The following is a 7,791-nucleotide window of genomic DNA, read 5'->3' as shown; positions in this document are numbered from 1 at the left end:
GGAGAAATTCGGTACCCTCCACAAAAATGACGAATTTTTTTTTCTTTTTTGCATTTTCGAGTTGCACACTACACTAGTCATGTACATTGACTCATGTCGTGTCAATTCACCTTGGGTCAACCTTAAGTCACTCAGTCACATTGAGTTAACCTCAAGTCAATCATTCACCTTAGGTCAACCCTAAGAAACACATCAAGCCTTAGGTCAACCCTAAGAAAAACACAAGCAAAGTCTTTTGGCAATTCTTTTGATTTTTACAGGATACAACCATATCATCAAAGCTCTTTTGTTCAGCGACGCGTGGGCATTCTATCAAGCTCTTTTGTTCAGAGACGCGTGGACATATCATCAAAGCTCATTTGTTCAGAGACGCGTGGACATATCATCAAAGCTCTTTTGTTCAGAGACGCGTGGACATATCACTACTACAAAATGAGTCTTTTCTCGACGCTTCAGCTTCGACGCTTAGGCAAGGGCGTCAAGTGGTAAATACAATATGCGTGTTTTTTCGACGCCTATATTGAATTTCGATGCAAATAAGCGTCGAGAACTACACGTGCAGGGCTCGTGAGTTTATTTGGCTTTACTCACGGTTTCAAAGCTTCGGAAATAATAAAACCGCCCATAGTACTAAACTTGAAAACCCTCTTTACTTCTCTGAGCTCTCATATCTTAACCCTAACTATTCATCTCACCTTCATCTTACAAAATTTTGCAAAGTGATTCAGAAAATCATAGATTTCAATGTCAGATCTTCAATTCGTTCCCTTTGCACCGCTCATCTGTAATTTTGCTTAACTAATTTTCTCTTCCCGCCGGCCTTCATTGGTGTTTAATTTCGTCTTCTCTTTGCCGATAAAATTGAGGTACATCCTTTCCTTTTGGGCTTCAGTTTTTCTTCGAATCGAATCCTATAGCTTGTTTATAGAGTTTATTTTACAATAATTTCACAAAAATTTGGTCTGAAATGGGTATGATTCATGAGCAATTAATATTTTATGGTTTGTTTATACATATTATTGAGTTCGATTTAGTGCTACTGTTCAAATAAAATTTTGGAAAAATTTGGAAAAATTAGCCTTCTTTTATTCTATGTTTGAGCGAAGCACCCTTTTGAGTTGGCTGCTCACCTGCTATTACTTAAGAACACTTTTTTTTTAATTGTGTTTGAATATTTTCAGGTTCTTATTTTATAGTTTTAAGGTAAAAATCTTATTTAAATTTTTTTCTCTTTCAAAATTCTAAGAGTCTACAAATTTATATGAATTTGCATTAATTTTTTCTGATAATAATTTGAAATCAAATTGGCAATAATAAAGGGTTTTTAGTATGTTTTTGAATCATGAGAGGTTAGGGGATGACTTTGAAACAAATGCCAAATATTTCTTAGAAGTTATTTAAGCCGAGTCAGCGGATTGTGTAGAAAGTATTGTCTTGCTAAAATGCTATATAGACGTGATGAACAAGGACTTAAGGAAGAAGAATATCATAATTTCAGGCTAGTTTACTAAGCCAATTAATGTGGGAGCCTTTCATGTGGAAAAACATGAGCTTACTGTTTCTTACAAGCCAACCCAAAATTGCAACATATAGTGTGAGCCTTCTATTACATTACGGAGTATAAGATAAGGGATTCAAATATTTTTTCTCGATTAATGTAAGATGGTCTTCTCTGTGAGCAGTAAGTGGATTAAGAATTATTAAATATAGTTGTAAAGAGATGCATTAGCTTTGTTCTTAGCTAGCTCTATGTCTCGTTCTCTCCTTTTTTTTTTCTTTTATTATCTCAATTCTTATATTGATGCTGTGTGATTTATGTGTAGGATACATTGTGGCAAACTTTGTGTAGTATGCAGTTTCGTTGTTTTGATACTTGATGTAATGTTTTAGATTTTTCATTGTGCTATAGTGATGTACATTTTCTCTCATAGGTGATGATACCAAGGGGCTGCACCTCATGTGTCGTTACAAATTTGAAGGTATGTAGCTCTGCATTACTCTTTATTTTTCTTGAAATTTGAGTTCCCTTTTTTTGTGAAAATTTTGTGTAACAATATTGATAAAGGGATAGATGGAAGATATTGTTTATACATTTTTTCCCCTAAAAGTTACATTATATAGCCTCTGTATCTTAGCTTAGCTTGCATTATTAAACTTTCATTTATTGGACTTTTATTTTAGCTAGTTAATGTTTTAATAATGTAGCAACTCTATGTCACATTTTATGTAAAATACTATGAGAGGTGATTACAAGTCAAACATAACAATTTTCTTCTTAAAGCACTTGTTGGACAGTTCGTCAAGGGAATAGATCTTCATTTCTTCTAAAGAAAACATCTGAATTCTTAGAAATGGCAAACCACCAGGTAACAAAGTCGTATTTCTCTTTTTAACATGTGTTGTGTTTAGATGCTAGAGTCCCTATTTATATTTGATGAATTATAACTATGCATGGTACGTATTGAATTGAGTAATTGCTTTATTAAGCTGATGAAAAATAGACTAACCTAGAACTAAATTGAATCTTGGTTTTCTGAAATCTTTGTGGCTTTGTGCTAAAGTCATAATGAGACACAATATCTTTATAAACCATGAGCAATCTCAAACTTGCTTAAGAAACATGATATCTTTGTTCATTGGTAATATTTGTTTTCCGCATTATAATTTCCTGCACATTCATTAGAAGGTGGTTTGAGATGTGTCCTTTTATAGACATTTGCTTGTTTTGCTCTATGGATGTAAATGTTATTGTAGACAAAACTCTTATAATTGCATGGCTCATATTGATGGTTCTACCGAATCATTAAAAGCTGGTTTGAGCTGTGTCATTTTATTGACATTTGCTTACTTTGCTCTATGGTTGTAAACATTATTGTGGACCAAAAGACTTATAATTGCATGGTTCATATTGATGGCTCATTAGTTTTAATCAAATTCAACTCATCATTGGTTGTTGCTTTTACCTAGCAAATGTTACTTGTCATTTTGTTGGTTTTAATATATTTTACAATTTAATAATTAATTCTTCCTCTATATCTATGCATCAAATATAGTGTTAAAGTTCTTTTGGTTTGCTTTCTTCCATTCTTTTTTTTAAAGGCGTACTAGGGACTGTGATTAAGAGATTTTGAAGAAGTTTTTTCTTCACTTGATCTCCCTGATGCTCTTGTCTTGCTGACATAGTATAGCAGCCACATTGGCAGCGCCATGGCTGGTTGCTTGGCAACAGGTTGGGTGTTGCAGGTACATATATGCTATTGCTTTTATTATTAATTGTTGTTTTGTTTTTAGTCTTGTTTGATGTTGCTGCTGTTATTGTTTAATGCTGCTGCTGCACGCATTGAGGTGTTGTTGCAAACTCGCTACTGCCTTCCTTTGTTGACTGAGATGCTGCCCCATCTATTTTCATGGATGTGTTTATGTCCTATCTTGTTTGTGTGTGTGTGTGTGTGTATGTGTTTGTGTGTGTGTTCGTTGTTGTGATTGTGTCCTATCTTGTGTTATTTAGACTTAAATAAATAAAAGAAATCATTTTTGTGAGCTTATAAAACTACTAGGATTCTACTTTGACAAAGCTAAGTTAGTCAAGGGAATGCATCTCCATGTCTTCTAAACAAAGCATCTGAATTCTTAGGAAAGGCAAAACATCAGGTAACTGAAATCAGAGCTGAAATCCAAAACTGAATTCAAATATGAAGTTCAGAACTGAATTCAGAACTGAATCCAGAATTGAATTCAGAACTGAATTCAGAATTGATTTTTTGGAAGTTTGAATTAAGAATTAAATTCAGAACTGAATCCAAAATTGATTTCAGAACTGAATCCATTTATACTGCTTGTCTGCCCTGCTCCCCTGCTGCTTGCTGTCCTGCTCCCCTACCTAAGCTGAATGCCTGAGATGTCTACGACTTATCTTCCATCTTTTGCTGCTATATCATGCTGCTATATTTGAGTCTAAAACCATGATATAAAGCATGATGGAATGGAATATTTTTTTTTTTTGTAGTTCTATACTAATGAATGTGTGGGATTTCTTTGCTAAGGTTGAGCAATGATTGAGGCTGCTTTAGATATTGTGAGCCGCTCTGATAATGTTCATAGAATAGATCAGCAATATAATGAGATTTGGGGATTCATTTACTACATAAGAAATAGCTCTTGAGTTTTTAAGGGAGAATGAATACTTTACCTAAAGAACCTGAATCCAACATAATGGTTTTGTCCTGTTTTTTCTCAACACGTACTAGCTAACATGTCAACTTCCAATCTGTTTCCCTTTGTTTAGCTAACATGTCAGCTTCCAATATGTTAGCTAACCTGTCATCATCAGGGGGAAATCATTGATGTTTCTTTCTTGGCAGTTTGATTTTTTTAAAAATAAAACGCACATATGGTTTTCAATTAATGATTGATTATACTCTTATGATATGAGTGATTAGCATTTTCAAGTCCTATAAGGTCATCTTTGTGCACATGTTATTTGATAGTATCTTATCTCGATAGATGATTAGGATCCCCTTCTTATATTTCTTCAGGCACTAGTATAATTACTAAGCAAAAATGTGAACTTCACTTAAAATGTTGAGTGTTTTTCCTGTGTTCTGATAATAAGTGTTGAAAGCATAAGTAGCATGAGCAAATACATTATCAGGCTTATAGCAAGGCTCGCCTGCAATAAAGGGGAACAATCCTCTTGTCAATTCCATCTCTTGCAGTACAATAAGTCTGGTTTGTAGTATTATTAGACAAAACAGACCCATACTGATATAGACTGGCTTCCCATTTGCATCGAATAATCCCCAATTCTTTTTTGAGGTGGCCTCATCCTTTGGCATCCCCCTTAGACTGCCAGCCTAATGTTGTGTGTGGGTGTGCTTGTGTGTGTGTGTGTGTGTGTGTGTGTAAGATTGTTGTTATACGACTGCCATCCTGACGTTTATAAGATTCCTGTTGTAAGTATTGGCATTCTCAAAGACGTTTGTGTAATGCTTGTGTGTGAAATTCAAAAATGCTTGTGAGTGTGTATGAAATTTAGAGCTTGTATGTGTGTGTGTGTGTATAAGCCTATATTGTGTAAAGTACTAATTTATACTTTTTATTTTTTATTTTTTTTTTGAAGATTGGAAAAGGCAATGTATGTGCAACAAGAGAATAGGCCGGGACACTTGAGCATCAAAACAAGTGACTAAATCGTTTATAACACCGTCATCTATCTATTTTGGTTTTTAGTCTTAATTATATTAGTGATGTATTTATTTAGGGATCGGACAAGCTACTATAATATGCGACTTTTTTTTATTATTATTTTTATTAATTGTGTTGATGTTTTCTTTTATAAATTTGGTAATTAATTACGCACTCTTATTATTGTTTTTTTTTAATCTGATCTAGTTATATACGTAGTAGAATATTTGTTTATTTTAATTTTAATGTTATTAATTTAATTTATGATAAACTTAAATAACTATAATGTATATATGATGGTAATATTTTAATAAAAGGAAAAAATTCTTAAAAAAAATTCTAGACGCTTTTTAATGTCTACATATTTGTACATTTTCAAATTTCAAAGAGTTTCCCGCCATACCATAGGCTGACACGAATAAACGCAAGACAACAAAAAGCGTCGCTAAATTTGATTATGTGGACAGCAAATAGCGTCGCTAAAAAACTACACACATTTGGGATAATGCGCGAAATACGTAATTTTCGACGCTTCGTATATTAGTTTGGACACTAAAAAGCATCGAGAATCACGACGCTTTTTTGTGTCTTTGAATAATTTTCGACTCACGGATTTTTGACGCTTTTTTGCAGCGTCGAGAAATAATTTTTCGACGCTTTTTAGCGTCGAAAAAAGGCCTAAAAAGCGTCCAGAAAACACGTTTTTTGTAGTAGTAAAGCTCTTTTGTTCAGAGACGCGTGGACATATCATCAAAGCTCTTTTATTCAGAGACGCGTGGACATATCATCAAAGCTCTTTTGTTCAGAGACGCGTGGACATATCATCAAAGCTCCATTGTTCAGAGACGCGTGGACATATCATCAAAGCTCTTTTGTTCAGAGACGCGTGGACATACCATCAAAGCTCTTTTGTTCAGAGACGCGTGGGCATTCTATCAAGCTCTTTTGTTCAGAGACGCGTGGGAATTCTATCAAGCTCCATTGTTCAGAGACGAGTGAACATTCCTCAAAAAAGACTCCATTGTTCAGAGACGAGTGAACAATCCTCAAAAAAGAAAGCTCCATTGTTCAGAGACGAGTGAACATCAACAACAGCAAGATGACGTTCTCTAGCTTGTAGAAGGTCGTCAAAATGCAACAAAACGGTTACCCCAAAGACGTGTGCTCGACGGTGCAAGATACGCGTTTCTTAACTCTTTTATCTGTTTTAACTAATGATTAGTTTGCAGGTATCGGCGTTATAAGAAAGATTTGGAATCGCAGAACGTTCTAAATCATTCTCCGTCTCTATTGATACTTTGACTCTCGTTTTTCGAAACATAAGTTTCTTCAAACTCAGTCAAAGTGGGGGCTTCTGTAGACACCCATTTGTGTCTCCCCAAAACCAAACCCAGTGATGAATACCTGTCACGTCAAACCATAATCGAATGAGGTGAAAGTGTGGAAAAGTCAAGTGTTGCAGTTAGTTTTTATTAAATTCTCTTCTCTCTGTTTTCGAAAACCATTTCTATTTTATGAAAACGTCCAATTAAGTTTATTTTGGTCCATGATAAGGGTCCAATAATGGTGTAGTTGGATGGGTCTTTAAAATACCTTTCCAACGATATATTATAAGCCCAATTCCGATGAATAATGAGGAAGTTATGGCCAAAATACTAAACTGGGCCCAAACCGGATTTTACCTACGACCCAATGATCATGAGGAGGGTCCAAAGGTTTAATCCTTTTCCTAAACTAATTAGGATTGATTAAAATCTTCTATAAGTTTCTAAAATATCTTAATTATCCTTTTTTGAAAAGATAAGATCATGTAATTTGATTTGAAGATAAACTTTCCTTTTTTAAAACTTTCCTAATTCTATTCGGATTTAAAGATGTTCAAAGATAGTCAGATATTATTTTCGTGCCTTATATTTTTTATCCAAATTTTATATGGTTTCATAGATCTTGAAATTATCTTTCCAATGATATATTATAATATTAAATCCGAGCTATAACGAAAAAGATATTAAAGATATACGAAACTCTATCCAAAACTGACACCGTCCTAATATTTCGGACATATCTTTTTATCTACAAAAGATTTTGATCTGATTCTAATTGCATTAGAATGTAGACTTCAAGATATTTCCAAAGACATATTATATGACTTATTTGGACTTTTAGATCAAAAGATATGATTAAAACAAAATCCGCAAAAAATTGTCTTGTCGCGAAACGACAGGCTTGTCGCCTGGCGACAGACTCTGTCGCCTGGCGACAAGATAAATCTTTGGCGACAAGGTCGGTTTGATTAGACAGAGTGGAGTTTTATTCCTTATCAAATTCTATGATTTTCCGGACTGTTTTCTTATAAATAGGGTCCGAACTCTGTTTTTATTCATCAACTCTCATCATCAACAATCAATTCTCTCAATCAACTACTATCAATTCTCATCCTTAATTCTCTCTTTTCTCTCTTGAGCAATATTTGCTTTATTTCTCTCTCTCTTTCTAAACTAGCTTTTTATAAAATACAATATTCCGCATTCACTAGATTTAGAGTCTCTTAGCCAAGTTCGAAGTTGCCTTCACCCTAGACGTACAAGGTTGATATTTTCTAAGGGT

General features: G+C 34.1%; 1 long non-coding RNA gene across 2 annotated transcripts; it reads left to right on the top strand.

The window, feature by feature from the left end:
* Window positions 1-676: 676 nt before the first annotated feature.
* Window positions 677-5,314, top strand: LOC145610357 (uncharacterized). 2 transcript variants are annotated; one of them, XR_014106272.1, is made up of 5 exons: window positions 677-866; window positions 1,932-1,979; window positions 2,282-2,366; window positions 3,100-3,243; window positions 5,120-5,314. It is a non-coding gene; the product is annotated as an uncharacterized LOC145610357 (long non-coding RNA). The 2 variants fall into 2 exon arrangements; XR_014106273.1 differs by lacking the exon at window positions 2,282-2,366.
* The last annotated feature ends 2,477 nt before the right edge of the window (window positions 5,315-7,791 follow it).

This window comes from Chenopodium album, chromosome 24 (assembly GCF_948465745.1).
Source record: "Chenopodium album chromosome 24, dcCheAlbu1.1, whole genome shotgun sequence".
In the NCBI taxonomy this organism is placed as follows: domain Eukaryota; kingdom Viridiplantae; phylum Streptophyta; class Magnoliopsida; order Caryophyllales; family Amaranthaceae; genus Chenopodium; species Chenopodium album.
This window is presented reverse-complemented; position numbering and strand designations above follow the sequence as displayed.